At 33.2% G+C, this 16,863-nt stretch overlaps 1 protein-coding gene across 2 annotated transcripts in view; it reads left to right on the top strand.

Annotated features, from left to right (window-relative positions):
• The window catches only part of Klhl1 (kelch like family member 1), a 392,360-nt gene that overhangs the window by 248,146 nt on the left and 127,351 nt on the right, over nt 1–16,863 (top strand). The window lies entirely within an intron of this gene.

Below are 16,863 nucleotides of genomic sequence, written 5' to 3'. Positions count from 1 at the left end.
TTCTCTTAGTGAAATGAAGGAAGCAAAATACTGACTGATACCTTATAATTAGTGTGAGACAAATTAAAAGGATTAGTTAAAATGATTGAGATAGGGTTGAAGAAAAGCAAGTTTAATGTGAGGTCTGTATTATTATTGAAATTAGGAACTCCAGTTTTCTCCATGGATTACATATCCAATAAATTCAATCTCTTCTATTACTATCCTATAGATATATGTCAAAATATTTCCAGGTTTTTCTACTACCAGAATTAACTATTCTAAGATCAAATGTGGGAGAAGTAAAGGAAGAATCTTTAATCTTTCTCATAACAGCCTTTGCTTTTTAATTGATGAAGGTAGTTACCCCTGAATATAGTGTGCAGGCCATTTTCAAGCTCATCCCTCTCACAGAAGGTAATGTTTAAGAATGATTATTGCACTCAGTACCTTTCCCTCATTAGCTACAGTTTAAAGCTGTGTTTAGTATTATCTCTTAATTCGGAACATCTTGTATTAAAATAATATAAATACAGTATGACCCTATGTATCTCTATAAATTTTATTCTTTCACCACAGATGGTTTGAATTTAAGTTATGATTGAATGACACACTTAGCTAGAAGACAATCTGTCCATTTCAGGTAATAAGAACTTGTATTGAAATGATTTTTCTTACAAAATATTAGTGAAGCTAATATTAACACAATGTTTTTAAGATGATTTTCTTGATAAGATTGATCTTTCTAGTCTTGGTTGCTAGCAGACACATGAGTGATTCAATAAACCATGATTTAGAATGTTAGGTATAAATTTTAACTTGAAATCTTGTTCAGGCTAGGAAAAATGTTTAATAGAATCTGGGTACATGCAAGCATGCTAGACTTCTAGTGGATTTTTGCCATTGACTATGACTTGAAATAAACATTCTATGACCCATTTGGGGGATAAACTGTTTAGAAATGTAGACACTCAGTGATTGGTAAGCAACCACGTTTCTGAACAATGAAAAATGTTTCTGATGGTGATTAATTTATACATTGATCTTGAGATGTGATATTATTGAATTACTATGTATTTTCAGACTTCAATATGGAATAAATAATTTAAAATAAATCAATATATAAATACTAATAATAGTAAATGATCACTCATTTAAGCTGTTCTTTAGTGAATTCTATGACCCATAACCCATTTAGAGGTAACAGATAAGATATAGCAGACATTTTTTTAATGATTTCCTAAAGGTTTGTGATTTAACATGTATAACAAGCCCTTCAGTGATTATATATGTGATAACTATTAAAGTCTGAAATGATTAATAAAAGCAAATTTTATTGATTGAGGCCTGTGCAATTCAGTCAGTCCTCACTGAAATAACAGAATCTTAAACTCAACTCTGAAGATTGGATCAGATTTTAATAGAGTTTCCAGAGGGAAAAGGCAATATTATATTTGAGAGAGAGTGAGAGACAGAGACAGTAAGGAAAAGGGTTCAGATTAAGAAAGCTGCATATTGTATTCTGACAAGAGGGAAGAAATCAAGAATTAAAATATAAAATACAATATAATGTGCATTAGGGTTTGGGGAAAAATGAATAATTAGATATACTGAAGTTGTATAGAAAAATGTTTAGCAAAGTCAAAGGATGTTGAATAATCTCTTATAGACAAAGAAAGTAATGGATAATTTTAAATATACTTTAAGCATGAATAAATTAAAGAAAATATTCTAGGGTGAACTTAAATGAATTAGTGGCAAGCAAAACTGCTGGTATCACAGACTAATAGCACCTTGAACAAAATAAATGCTGATTGAATTTTTCTGAATGAATGAATGAAAGTTCTAGCAGTTAATTAGGATACAATAAAATTGTTCAGGATGGAGATAATGTTTGTGCTCTGCACAGGATCATTTAATTCAGTCTTAGAAAATCTGAGCTTTCAAACTCTAAAACTGTAAACCCACATTAAATAAATAAAAGTTACTCATAAATTATAGCAGCAGAAAACCCATTCACTTGTCACTAATAAGAGTTATCATTTGGATTAATCTTATGAGCTCTACTTGTTTTGATTATGCCATTATTCTTCTCTATTTGTACTGTCAGCTTAGCCAATTATTTTTCATCTTAAGGCAATCAAATATTTTTGTACTCAGAATTAAATTAATGAACCTGATCCTTATTTCATCTGTAGTTTCTTCTTTTTTCCCCAAATACCTGAGGAGGAACCATTCGAATGTATCTGATGTAAGTTTTATAAGTCACTTTGTGTTTGTGTTTTTCTTTTGCAATGAAAAACCCAGGAAAATAATCCAGAAATCTTTATTGTATCTAGTTTTCTCACATATATTAAAATATGAATAAGATCCTCAATTTAGCTAAAAGGGTGATTATGTTAATAACATGGACAAGGATATATTTCCGTCTTATGATTCTATTCTTTGCCAGAATTCTTTTCAAGGGAGGCTAATAGAACTTCAAATGTAATAAGAGAGTCTGTCTCCTCAGGGGTGATGTGTTCCTTTCAGGGTACAGACTGACAATCTAGCTTTGATTGAGCAAGCTCATTTTGTGGAAGAATAGCTGTTCTAACAGCAGATACTGGATTAGTCATTGATGAAGTTCTATGAGCACTGGTGAACAAACTAATATTTCTAAGCTTTCAACATTATCATCCATTTTCCCCTCTTCATGCTTTTGAACACAGACAAAGTATGAAAGAGAGGAAATATTCAAAATACCTCTCTAAGCATGAGACACTGGCTGGTTTCCCTTGTGAAATTGTTCTACCCATGAACTTTCTATTCATCATGTTTCTACAAAGCTCTGTGATAACCAAACTCCCCTTTCATCAGCACCCTATCTTAACTAATAAATAGGCTCAGGGTTTGTTTAGTTCTGAATGGGATCAGTTTCCCTGTGAAATGTCTTAGGAACTGCATAATGCAAATTCCTGAATATATTTTATTTGTATGATTCCTATTTATAAGACACTGAAGTAAAATATTTCCCTACAGCTTATGGGATATGATAACATTTTATCATCACCTTATTTATTATTCTCAAGCAGAAAACTTGAAAGACTATATGAAACTCATTTCTCTGAGGAGTGTGACTTCTAATATGAATCATTTTTATTTTGTAGATTCTAATTCTATGAGTTTATTTTTTAGCAAAGGACTCAATAGAAAAATAAAAGTTTGAAACATTATGAAATAATATAAGCTATGAAATTTTGTCAGTTTATTGTAAAAATGTAAATGTCTTCATAACTGCACTAGCCCAAGGATATATTGGAAATTTAGCACTTTTTTAGCCCTATAGTAAGTTTATATATATCTTTATTTCAGTGTTTATTCAATATTACATTACATTTTTTGACCTCATGACCAGATGAAAAATTTAAATACTATGCTTTGTTCATATCCTGTTAATTATCTTCCCATTCAAATTATATTTTCATTAATGCAGTATTTTTTAAGGAATAGATTACTGTATAGATATTTTCATATGTCAAGCTATTAACAATACAAGAGTATGTTGTGATTTTATATTTGCTTAATGATCTTTATATTTTTGGAAAGTTTAGTATTATCACTTTTGTGATATAAATACTTTTTAATATTTGGTTTAAGAGTAAATATTCTTTGACAAATAAGAATAGGTGATAAAATAAAAATAAATTTTTACATATAATTTTTAAGCTAACAAATAAATGAGTTGTTTGCAATGTCAAAGCAGTGTCTATACCCATGAGATAGAAAAATCATAACATGTATGTATTCTAGGCAAAGAGTATTTTCTTGACATAATTTTTTTCAAAAAGAAGATGCCTTTTCTTGAATGACATGAAAATTCACTCTATTTTCTTTTTCAGAAATTGGAGAAACAATGCAAAATATAGATTCTTGAAAAGTATATTCCATTTTTATGCAGTATTCCTGTTTGGAATACTTTCAGAGTCATACTTTCTCATTTAGTGTAGGTGTTTGAAATAAAATTAGGTACATATTTTAGGAAAACTGCCACTTGCAGAATGTCTTTGGGCAACACACAGAATCAAAACATTCAGTAGGTTTTCAGTTCCTAAACGTACAGCTAACTGAGGCATGTGATTCAACTTCTCAAATCATCAACAATCAAGGTCTTTTATTATAATAAAATATTGCATTAAATATTGTCTTAATTACTGCACTTTTCCCCCCTAATCTAAGTGAAGTAAATGTGAAAGCCAATGGAACTTTAAAAAGAATGAGTAAGAAGAGAATAGCAGTGTTTTCAAACACATAGCTGTAAAGAATATTTCCAATCAAAAGTTCATGACTTTTCTAGTAGCTAGAGTGCTCTAACAAAGTCTACATCAAAAGATCTATCTATGATGGTTAAACTTTTCTAATTTTTTTGCATTAGTAAATTCTTAAGGTAATACACAAGATTCTCATGTTTCTTGGTTATTTTCTGTTCATCAGCTACAGAGTTATCCTTTAATTCAGCAGTCATTGAGTCACAAAGGAAACCTAACAAGGTTATACAGAAATAGATTGTATTTATAAAGTGACTGTCTAACTGAAATAAATAAATAAATAAATAAATAAATAAATAAATAACTAACAGAGGAACACACTGCCTTTAAAGAAGCATGCACTATACACCTTATTTTCCTAACATTCACATATAATTAAAGAAGAGGGAGTGCCTGCAAGCTAGGCTAACCTGCAACCCACAGGCGGGTCAGGTCCAGCAACCAGCGGAGTCACAGAACAGCTACAGGCGCCTGCAGGGAATGTGGACAGGACCCACCAGTAGGACAGGGCCGGCGGCCTGCTGAGGGGCAGGCCCGTCCCCTCCCCCAGTGTCTGCAAGGTAGGCAGGACTGTGACCACCGGCAGATCGGGCCAAGCGGCCTGCTGAGGGGCGGAACCGGCCCCTCCCCCAGTGCCTACAAGCTAAGTGAACCTGCAACCCACCGGGAGGTCAGGTCCAGCAACCTGCCGAGTGACAGAACAGCTACATGCGCCTGCAGGGAACGCGGACAGGACCCACCAGTAGGACAGGGCCGGCGGCCTGCTGAGGGGTAGGCCCATCCCCTCCCCCAGTGTCTGCAAGGTAGGTGGGACTGTGACCACTGGCAGATCGAGCCGAGCGGCCTACTGAGGGGTGGAACAGGCCCCTCCCCCAGTGCCTGCAAGCTAGGCGAACCTGTGACCCATCGGGAGGTTAGGCCCAGCAACCTGTGGAGTGACAGAGGTGCCCCTCGTGCCTGCTGGGTAGGCGGACCTTTGACCGACCAGCAGAGCAGACCTAGGGCCTGCCAGCATGGTAGACGGATAACACCAATTGGAGGAGGATCACAGCCACTACCTGCCCTGCAAGGGTGATTTTTCAACTATACAAGAGCAATATAAATAAATAGAGGGAAAATTTCAAAAACACAACAGTTTCACCAAGCAGAAAGAAACGCCAGCAGTATGAAAAGACAAGGAAAGAAAGGACCACAGGCAATGCAGTTCAACTCAACTTTAGAAGAGGTAATAGGTGCAACAGATGGAATGTCAGATAGAGAGGTCAGGATATACATGCTTCAGATGATCTGGAGTCTCAAGGAAGACATGAGACAGCAAAATCAGATAATGAAAGATCACATTGACAAACAAATCCAGGAAGTAAAAGATCAATTTCACAGGGAGATAGAGGTAATAAAAAACAAACAAATAGAAATCCTAGAAATGCAGGAAACAATAAACCAACTTAAAAACTCAATTGAGAATACTACCAGCAGAGTAGATCACTTAGAAGAGAGAACATCAGACAATGAAGACAAAGTATTTCAACTGGAAAAGAACATAGACAGCTCAGCAAGTCTGCTAAGAAACCATGAGCAGAACATCCAAGAATTATGGGACAACATCAAAAGACCAAATTTAAGAGTCATTGGGATATAGGAAGGCACAGAGCTCCATACCAAAGGAAAAAACAGTCTATTCAGTGAAATAATATGAGAAAACTTCCCAGACTTGAAGAATGAGACAGAATCCCAAATCCTAGAAGCCTACAGGACGCCGAATGTAAAAAATCATAAGAGATCCACACCTAGACACATTATAATGAAGTTGTACAACATACAGAATAAGGAGAGAATTTTAAAAGCTGCAAGAGAAAGAAAGCAGATTACATTTAGGGGTAAACCAATCAGGATAACAGCTGATCTCTCAACACATACTCTGAAAGCTAGAAGATCCTGGAATAGCATATTTCAAACACTGAAAGAAAATGGGTTCCAACCAAGAATCGTGTATCCGGCGAAATCAAGCTTCAGGATAGAAGATGAAATTAAAACCTTCTACAATAAACAAAAGTTAAAAGAATTCACAGCTAGAAAACCACTTCTTCAAAAAATCCTTGGCAAAACATTACAGGAAGAGGAAATGGAAAATAACATTGAAAACCAACAATGGGAGGTAGGACAGTAAAGGGGGGAAAGTAGTCAAAGAGGATAACAAATCAGGTTTAGTAACATCAATAAACAAATATGGCTAGAAGAACAAACCATATCTCAATAATAACCCTAAATGTTAATGGCTTAAACTCACCAATTAAGAGACACAGGCTAGTAGAATGGATCACAAAACAAGACCCAACAATATGCTGCCTACAGGAGACACATCTGATAGGAAAAGATATTCATAGACTGAAGGTGAAAGGTTGGGAAAAATCATACCACTCATATGGACTGCGGAAACAAGCAGGAGTGTCCATACTCATATCTAATAAAATAGATTTCAAGCCAAAGTTAATCAAAAGGAATAAAGAAGGACACTTCATACTGCTCAAGGGAACCATACACCAACAAGACATAACAATCATAAATATATATGCCCCAAATAATGGTGCAGCTGTGTTCATCAAGCAAACTCTTCTCAAGTTCAAGAGTCTAATAGACCACCATACAATAATCATGGGAGACTTCAACACACCTCTCTCAACACTGGACAGATCTACCAACCAAAAGTTAAATAAGGAAACTATACAACTCAATAACACAATTAACAACCTGGACTTAATTGATATATATAGACTATACCACCCAACATCAAGTAGTTACACTTTTTTCTCAGCAGCACATGGAACCTTCTCAAAAATAGACCATATATTATGTCACAGGGCAACTCTTAAACAATATAAAGGGGTAGAGATAATACCATGCATCTTATCTGATCATAATGGAATGAAACTGAAAATCAATGATAAAAGAAGGAAGGAAAAATCAAGCATCATTTGGAGAATGAATAATAGGTTGCTGAATGATCAATGGCTTTTAGAAGACATCAAGGAGGAAATTAAAAACTTCCTAGAGTTAAATGAAAACACAGACACAACATATCGGAATCTATGGGACACATTGAAAGCAGTTCTAAGAGGAAAATTCATTGCTTGGAGTTCATTCCTCAAAAAAAGAAAAAACCAACAAATAAATGATCTCATACTTCATCTCAAATTCCTAGAAAAAGAAGAGCAAAACAACAGCAAAAGAAGTAGAAGGCAAGAAATAATTAAAATCAGAGCTGAAATTAATGAAATTGAAACAAAAGAAACAATTGAAAAAATTGACAAAACTAAAAGTTGGTTCTTGGAAAAAATAAATAAAATTGACAGACCCTTAGCCATGCTAACGAAGAGAAGAAGAGAGAGAACCCAAATTACTAGCATACGAGATGAAAAAGGCAATATCACAACAGACACTTCAGAAATACAGAAGATAATCAGAAATTATTTTGAATCCTTATACTCCAATAAAATAGAAGATAGTGAAGGCATAGATAAATTCCTTAAGTCTTATGATCTGCCCAGATTGAGTCAGGAGGATATAGACAACCTAAACAGACCAATAACAATAGAGGAAATAGAAGAAACCATGAAAAGATTACCAACTAAGAAAAGCCCAGGACCGGATGGGTATACAGCAGAGTTTTACAAAACCTTTAAAGAGGAACTAACACCAATACTTTTCAAGCTATTTCAGGAAATAGAAAAAGAGGGAGAACTTCCAAATTCATTCTACGAGGCGAACATCACCCTGATTCCAAAACCAGACAAAGACACTTCAAAGAAAGAAAACTACAGACCAATATCTCTAATGAACCTTGACGCAAAAATCCTCAATAAAATTCTGGCGAATCGGATTCAAATACATATCAAAAAAATTATACACCATGATCAAGTAGGATTCATTCATGGGATGCAAGGCTGGTTCAATATACGGAAATCAATAAATGTTATTCACCACATCAATAGACTTAAAAATAAGAACCATATGATCATCTCGATAGATGCAGAAAAAGCATTCGACAAAGTACAGCATCCCTTTATGTTCAAAACTCTAGAAAAAATAGGTATAACTGGATCATACCTCAACATTGTAAAAGCAATCTATGATAAGCCACAGGCCAGCATCATTCTGAATGGAGAAAAATTGAAGGCATTTCCTCTAAGATCTGGTACAAGACAGGGATGCCCTCTCTCACCACTTCTGTTCAACATAGTCCTTGAAACACTGGCCAGAGCAATTAGACAGATGAAAGAAAATAAAGGCATAAAAATAGGAAAAGAAGAACTTAAATTATCACTATTTGCAGATGATATGATTCTATGCCTAGCAGACCCAAAAGGGTCTACAAAGAAGCTATTAGAGCTAATAAATGAATTCAGCAAAGTGGCAGGGTATAAGATCAACAGGCATAAATCAAAGGCATTCCTGTATATCAGCGACAAACCCTCTGAAACGGAAATGAGGACAACTACTCCATTCACAATATCCCCCCAAAAAATAAAATACTTGGGAATCAACCTAACAAAAGAGGTGAAAGATTTATACAATGAAAATTACAGAACCCTAAAGAAAGATATAGAAGAAGACCTTAGAAGATGGAAAAATATACCCTGCTCATGGATAGGCAGAACTAACATCATCAAAATGGCAATATTACCAAAAGTTCTCTATAAGTTCAATGCAATGCCAATCAAAATCCCAACAGCATTTCTTGTAGAAATAGATAAAAGAATCATGAAATTCATATGGAATAATAAATGACCCAGAATAGCAAAAACAATACTAAGCAGGAAGTGTGAATCAGGCGGTATAGCGATACCAGACTTCAAACTATACTACAGAGCAATAGTAACAAAAACAGCATGGTACTGGTACCAAAACAGGCGGGTGGACAAATGGTAAAGAATAGAGGACACAGTAACCAATCCACAAAACTACAACTATCTTATATTTGCTAAAGGGGCTAAAAGCATGCAATGGAGGAAGGATAGCATCTTCAACAAATGGTGCTGGGAAAACTGGAAATCCATTTGCATCAAAATGAATCTGAATCCCTATCTCTCACCATGCACAAAAGTTAACTCAAAATGGATCAAGGAGCTTGATATTAAATCAGAGACATGTCATCTGATAGAAGAAAAAGTTGGTTATGATCTACACGCTGTGGGATCGGGCTCCAAATTCCTCAATAGGACACCCATAGCGATAGAGTTAACAAATAGAATCAACAAATGGGACTTACTCAAACTAAAAAGTTTTTTCTCAGCAAAAGAAACAATAAGAGAGATAAACAGGGAGCCTACATCCTGGGAACAAATCTTTACTCCACACACTTCAGATAGAGCCCTAATAACCAGAATATATAAAGAACTCAAAAAATTAGACAATAAGATAACAAATAACTCAATCAAAAAATGGGCAAAGGACCTGAACAGACACTTCTCAGAGGAGGACATACAATCAATCAATAAGTACATGAAAAAATGCTCACCATCGCTAGCAGTCAGAGAAATGCAAATCAAAACTACCCTAAGATACCATCTCACTCCAGTAAGATTGGCAGCCATTAGGAAGTCAAACAACAATAAGTGCTGGAGAGGATGCGGGGAAAAGGGCACTCTTGTTCATTGCTGGTGGGACTGCTAACTGGTGCAGCCAATTTGGAAAGTAGTATGGAGATTTCTTGGAAAGCTGGGAATGGAACCACCATTTGACCCAGCTATCCCCCTTCTCGGTCTATTCCCTAAAGACCTAATAAGAGCATGCTACAGGGACACTGCTACATCGATGTTCATAGCAGCACAATTCACGATAGCAAGATTGTGGAATTAGCCTAGATGCCCTTCAATAGATGAATGGATAAAAAAAAATGTGGCATTTATACACAATGGAGTATTACTCTGCACTAAAAAATGACAAAATCATAGAATTTGGAGGGAAATGGATGGCATTAGAGCAGATTATGCTAAGTGAAGCTAGTCAATCTTTAAAAAACAAATACCAAATGACTCCTTTGATATAAGGGGAGGAAACAAGGACAGGGTAGGGACGAAGAGCTTGAGAAGAAGATTTACATTAACAGGGTTGAGAGGAGGGAGGGAAAGGAATTGAGAAGGGAAATTGCATGGAAATGGAAGGCGATCCTCAGGGTTATACAAAATGACATATAAGAGGAAAGGAGGGGTAAGACAAGACAATACAAATGGAAGAAATGATTTACAGTAGAAGTGGTAGAGAGAGAAAAGGGGAGGGGAGGGGAGGGGAGGGGAGGGGTGGGGGGATAGTAGAGAATAGGACAGACAGCAGAATACATCAGACAGTAGAAAGGCAATATGTCAATAAATGGAAGGGTAACTGATGTGATACAGCAATCTGTATACGGGGTAAAATTGGGAGTTCATAACCCACTTGAATCAAACTGTGAAATATGATGTATTAAGAACTATGTAACGTTTTGAACGACCAACAATAAAAAAAAAATAAAGAAGAGCACTGGAAATTTTAATTCATTTATATATGTATGTGACATGATTTTTTTAAGTTTGTTTATATTTTGTTGCTATATATGTATATGTATATATATATATATATATATATATATATATATATATATATGTTTTTACATTCAGTTTACATAAATAGGTCATTAAAACATCAAAAAGAAAGTTTACCTTTCTAACAGAGACATTTTCCTATGACTATTATAGTTCATTGCATTTTTCAAGGTAATCTTCCAATTTTGATAATTTAAGATTTCTAATTTCTCTACAAAATCTACCTATCTTTCAGCTTACAGAATCTGAAAGCAGTAATACTTGAAACGTGAATTTAAACAATATAGCATTCCATTGCAAACTCTACTTAATTCTGTTTCTACTTCAAACTCTACATGTTTATGTTGCTATTAAAATTTAACATAATTCCAAAGGGCAAGCCTTATTGTGCCATAGTCCGGCTGGGCAAAATAACAGAGAGGTGACAAGCAACTTGAAGGTTGAAGTGGGAACCACTTTATTGTGAGTGAACTCAGCTGAAACTGAGTAGGAACTCAAAGTAGCGGGCACCCAAGGTAGCAGGAGCCGCTTTTCTGCAGGACAGCAGAGGTACATATACCCAACTAATTACACAAAGCTTAATTTAATTGACACCATCTAGATACAGCAGTCAGTCATTAAGGAATCTTCATCATCTTAATGGCTCACTGGCGTTACTTCACAAACCACTCCTCCTGGCAAAGTGCCAGGCACCATCTTTACTTGATTTGCATCCCCAACATTATTATAAGTTCTACAAGACAATACTACAATATTTTTGTTTATTAAGTATATTTGAAATTTTGTTTGAAATACAATCTAAAGTGAAATTCTGCATACTTGCAATTTCAATTATATAATCCAATTTCATATTTAAACTGAAATTATTCACAGAGTAAACCATACCAAAAACTAAATAAATTTTATTTCTTAAAATCTTTGCAGAATATATAGTTGAAAAACTTTCTGAAAATGAAATTGAATAATATAATGGCAAAAAGAATGTTTTCAGTCTGCTTAATTTTATTCTTCTTGATTTTATAGACACTGCCCATTATTATATTCCCCTATATTTGATCTGTAGGTCTTCCATACATACTTTCTCCTCCAGAATACCATTTGACTGTGGATAATTTCGGAAAATTTTCATTTCATATTTATATATGGATCAAATTTCTAAAACTAAAGTATGTATTGTCTCTCTTTAGTTGAAAGACATGATTTCAGAGATTCTCCCTTTAGAGATTCATGTAATGTTAATAGCTCCCTATACTATCCTTCATATTAAGTCACAGGAATTTTATTTTTTGGTTTTTCTTTTAGAAGATGAACATTCTGAAACATTATTGATGTATAAATAATGAAATACTCTTTTGAGGTTTAGAACCCAATTAATAATTAAGAATGCAATTGATAATTATTCTAAGTGTGAAAACATACAAATAGTGATGATGAAAAAGTTTCAAGAGCTTTTCATTTGTAAAATAAATTATGTTAAGATTACCAAAATGGTATTTATATTTATTATCTGAAGGAAAAATTTTAGTTTGCAATTTTTGTATAAATATTTGCAGATAAATATAACTTTTCTGATTTAGATCTTTAATGTCCGTTTAAAAACTCATGTATTAGGCAATGCAGGAATGTTCAGACATTAAATGATTAGATAATGAGAGCTATAACCTCATCAATGGATTGACCCATTTGATTTATTACCTCATCAATGGATTGACCCATTTGATGGACAGTAATTTGAATGGACTACTACATGATAACTGTAGGCTTAGAGGAAGTAGGTCACTGGTAGTGAGGCCTCAGACTACTCTTGTCCCTGGCTCCACTCTCTCTCTTTCTCTGCTTCCCGGCTTCCATGACCTGAGCATCTTTCCTAAACCATGGCCTTCTGTCATGATGTTCTACCTACCATCAGATCCAGAGCAGTGGAGTCTGCCGAGCATGGACTGAACCTCGGAAACTGTGAGCCCCAAATAAACTCTTTCTCCTCTAACTTGTTTGTGTTAGGCATCATGGTCACAGTAATGAAAAGCTGATTAACAGAGAAGATTTCTAAGTAGTTTATTATTTATTAACTATTTCCATTTTTTTTTCTAAATTTGAGAAGCAGAAAAGCAATCACATTAGCTTAGGATTCATTAGAGTTTAAGAATGTTAAAACTACATTATTTTTACTATCTTCATTCAATTTGTAAAAGAAGCATATATTTGAGTTATTCTTGGAACATTCCAAGAAAATCTGAAGATAACTGAACTTTAAAAACAGTCTGCATTTGTACTTGAACTTGGGGTAAAATCATAATACTAAAATATATTTGCAGATGAAAGGAAATAAAACACAGTTTATGCTATCCATAAGCAAAACGTGCTTACAAGTAATATTTTTAAAACACAGAATAATACATAACAATGATTATGAAGAAATTGAATTTCCTTCAAAATAACTGTCTTTGCCAAACTAGTTAGGAGTGTGCCAAAGTTCAGATATTTTCTACAATATTTTGTGCATATAAATAAAAATATAATTTAAGTACAAAATATCATTGCCATTTTATAGAAGCATAATACATGTTTTAATTTTCTTTTACATATATTCTTGTCATATTTTTAAAAAATTGATTCATATTATAATTTTCTTGTGCATATATCTATAAATATTGAGTAGTTCATTTTCATTTAAAATTTATTACTTAAAAGAATTACAAACCTAAGCACTTAGAGTTGACTCTTCTCTGATTCTTTATTTCCACATAATTCCCTAAGCTTTCTTTTATAATCAATTGTTATTTATAAATAATTTGAAATAAGTCAGATATATCTTTGCCTTTGTTTAGATCTATGTAATATGTAATATTCCTATAGATGTTCAAGTCAGTTTTTTTAAAACTTTAATATCAATGTATTGTATTACTGAATTTTAACAAAATATGTTTCTTAAGAAACAATATCTTTCTATTGTATGTACATTTTTATTTCTCTGTAATCTTTTGTATTACATATATTATTTAACTGAAAAAGGGGCTTTTGTTTTTTAGCCACAAGGAAAATTAGAACAGGAAAAAGTGACCCAGATGGCTAACTTTTTAAAGAAAATATATTTTATTTCATTTTAGCAAATGTTATCATTTAAATAATATTTAAAACATGTAACATGTAGTGCATTGTATTTCCTTATGTTTATTAACTTTTAACTAAGAAAAATTTGAAAAATTTCAGTGAATAATATTTGTAACATTTTTCTTACTTTTGAAAATGAAAACTTAGTCAAGAATTTCATTAGTTTCTAATGGTCTACTGTTTTAAAGTGAGTCAATATTATAGGACCCTTTTGATTTGCAGCACTGGAATAATTCAAGAGACAGCCTTGAAAGAAGAGATCATTTATTTGAATTTAATATAAATAATTTTATGTTGATAATGTTAAGCTATTAAATTATAACTTATTGGTTCCATATTCCTACTTTACAAGTTTTAAATATTAGATATTAAACCTATTTATATTTACAAAAATTTTGTGCTGATGTTATGTTTATGTATTGATAAAACCAAAAGGAAGTCCTCAAGTTAATTATAAGCTAAAAATTAATCCACCCTGAGTTAAAAGAATCATCTAAATATCAGGAATATTGTATGAACTAGTTTACTATAAAGGACCATTTGCATTCATATATCAAAATTTTGAAATATTTTAATTAGCTTATATAAAGCTAAAGCCATCACCCAGGTTCTCAGTTAAACTTTTTTTTGATTCTGTTCTATAATTTTCTAGGAAAAACAGAAAAAGAAAACATGGGAAAAAGCACATACATTTTTAAAATGTTCTTTTATTTATAATTTCATATCTATCTACCTAAGATATTCCTATAAATAATTAACTCCAAATACATTGATATTTTTAATGACCAATAATCCCAAATTTTCCCAAAAGAAATGACAAGAGGAGAGAAAGAAAAAGGAATTTATGAGAGCTAGCTTCACATATAGAAATATTTATAAACCAATCATAAATTCATTATAAATTAATCACAATATAATATATACAAATATGGATATATATTTATATAAATTAATCACTGTAAAGCCTAATTATTTTTCTAATAGAAAGAAAAGCCTTATATTCAAAAGAAACATTTTGATACATAAGTTAGAAATAATATTCTCTTTGGTGATAAAGAGCAAAAATGTTACTAAAATGTTTAAATGGTAGTCTTTTAAAAAAATTCATTAACAATTACCTATTTCACTTCATACCATTTTTTAAAAACTTAATGTTCAGAATAAAATTAGGAAGGCAGCTAGTATTTTAGTATATAAGAAATAGAGCCAAGAATGTAGACATTTTTACTTACATATTTCCAAAGCATCTAGTACCTAATACATCACATCCTTATTCAGACTTAGACCTACTCTGTTATCTTTCATATTTTTTATAAATGAGTATTTATGTGTTTTTACATTCTTCCTATTTCCTCTAGAGGTAATATACATAGGCTAAATAAATTTATCTGTAGTTAAAATTATAGTGTTATATTACTTATTTAATTATGTGTTTCCCTATATATTCTGACCATGACCTGCAAGGCAAGGGAATAAGTAACCGTCCTAGGTGTGGGCAGACTGGAAATAAAAGGCTGAAAACGTAGTAATCCCAGCTGCTTGGGAGGCTGAGGCAGGAGCATCATGAATTCAAAGCCAGCCTCAGCAAAAAGCAAGGCTCTAAGCAACTCAGTGAGACCCTGTCTCTAAATAAAATATATAAAAAAAGGGCTGGGGGTGTAGGTTCAGTGGTCGAGTGCCCCTGAGTTCAATCCCTGGTACCAAAACAAAATCAAAACAAAACAAAAACACGAAAGATAAAGAAAGAAAACCAAAGGAGACAAAAATACATTGAAAATGGGAGATTTTAGGATGGAAAAGACCTGATGGATCTGATCCTAACAAAGGGAGATAGGCCACCAACCTTTATTTTATAGGAGAACACTTGAAAGGAATTCATTGTTCAGAAGAGTTCTTCAAGATAAAAGAAAGGCAAGAAGCTGGAAGTTGGGGTTATTGGGGCCTTATCCCTTGCTTAGTAATTCTTCCTCCTCCAGGCAGCTGGGGCCTCAAGGCTGTTTAAGCACACTGCTATCTCTTTTAACCAAGGCTCTCGCAGGCATCTAAATTCAAAGCTATCCAACTCATAAATTCCATGCCAGGCATAGAATCAGCCCCATTGACAGAGGCCGCCTGCAAATGGGCGCGTTTTTCTACATCTTCGCATGGGGCAGCCAAAATATCCAAGGCTATGGAGTTCAAAGCAATAATTTATTTGCCTCTCCTGACAATATAGTAATGTATTCACTTAATAAATATTTGTGTAGTATGATTGCTTATCAATGACTAGAAAAGGCCAGTGAGTCTTTGTTCAATTTTCAACTCATTAATTTTTAAAATATATATAACAAATTTAAGCATAAATGAAAATGAATCACAATTCATGAAAATAGAAAAAGATTGAAAGAATCAAGAAAAAAAATCTAAAGAAGCACAAAGGAAGGGGAAACTTAAAGATTTGAAAGTGTAAAGTTATACACAAAAGACTCATAGACACTAAACCTTTTGCAGCAGAAGAGAGACAATATAGTTTAAAACTCCTGGTCTCAATATATTGTTAGCTCTGGCTCTGGATTTTTGGTATTAACATTTCTCATTTTTCACTATTGGAAACTATTACTTTGCCTAATAAGCAGCTTTTCAATTGCTTTCATACTAAGAGCCATTATGAGATAACTGTTTACATTTTCATGGATTTACTTAGGATTTAGAAGAGAATTGAACTGTATTTAAAAGAACTTAATTATATGAGTACTTATGATAAGCTCATTTTAGCACATTCTGTTGAAGGTAATTTTTTAATTTCCTTAACCAGACAGGTTTATGAATAACATAAGCAATTGTACTTGATTTATAAACAACTCTGTAAGAGGAAAGAAAATGGAAAAATTGATCTCTAGAACGTTTTG

Source organism: Urocitellus parryii, chromosome 2 (assembly GCF_045843805.1).
Source record: "Urocitellus parryii isolate mUroPar1 chromosome 2, mUroPar1.hap1, whole genome shotgun sequence".
NCBI lineage: Eukaryota > Metazoa > Chordata > Mammalia > Rodentia > Sciuridae > Urocitellus > Urocitellus parryii.
This window is presented reverse-complemented; position numbering and strand designations above follow the sequence as displayed.